At 41.2% G+C, this 805-nt stretch overlaps 1 long non-coding RNA gene across 1 annotated transcript; it reads left to right on the top strand.

Annotated features, from left to right (window-relative positions):
• Positions 1 to 106: 106 nt before the first annotated feature.
• On the top strand, positions 107 to 773 carry LOC113744985 (uncharacterized). Its single transcript, XR_003461933.1, has 3 exons — positions 107 to 185; positions 273 to 593; positions 683 to 773. It is a non-coding gene; the product is annotated as an uncharacterized LOC113744985 (long non-coding RNA).
• The last annotated feature ends 32 nt before the right edge of the window (positions 774 to 805 follow it).

Below are 805 nucleotides of genomic sequence, written 5' to 3' on the forward strand. Positions count from 1 at the left end.
GTCACATTTAGCAGTCAAACAGAAAGTAACCACTTCCTTTACGTTGCACCTCCTCCACAAATGTTTTTAATTGCTGAAGGTGAAGTGCCAGTCTGACAGTCTCTGTCTGACGGTCATCATGTTCAGCCTAAACCAAGCACCTCTGCTCTCTGTTCAACTATTAGTTATCGGCCGAGTCTTTGCAGGTATAGTGGAGATTTGTGTTTAAGATGCATGCTTTTCTGCTGATTATTATTCATGTTATACTGACTGTTTACTTCCTTCTGTGATAGTGATTCATAAGGTTGACCGCAGGGATGAACCGGTGCTCAGAGGAGACTCCATCAGTTTTGATTGCAACACATCGAAGGCCGATACAACACAAATCATCTGGACCAAAGACCAAAGATCTTTGTTTGCTTATTTTGTCTTAAAGAATCAGACTTTTTCAAATTTCTCCTCTCCCAGACTGAGAATAGACCAAAACTTTCCTTCAGTGCTGAATGTTTCTGATGCTCAGCATGAAGATGCAGGACTCTATAAATGTGTTGTAGCTGGTAACGATGGTTTAAGGACTACTCAGTGGAATTTAACAGTGTCAGAGAAACCTGAAGGTAGGTAGAGCACAAAGCCAGATAAATCATCTCTACACCAGACTCACACTGCATGCTACTTAAATTCATTCACATCTGATTTTATGCAGAAGTCAGTTCTTCGTGGTATTTTCCATACATACTCGCAGCTGTAATTGGATTACTTCTTTGTGGCATCGCTCCAGCTGTCTGCCTCTGCAGGTGAGTGACAGTTTTAGTCTGTTGTTATTACA

Source organism: Larimichthys crocea, unplaced genomic scaffold, assembly GCF_000972845.2.
Source record: "Larimichthys crocea isolate SSNF unplaced genomic scaffold, L_crocea_2.0 scaffold34375, whole genome shotgun sequence".
NCBI lineage: Eukaryota > Metazoa > Chordata > Actinopteri > Sciaenidae > Larimichthys > Larimichthys crocea.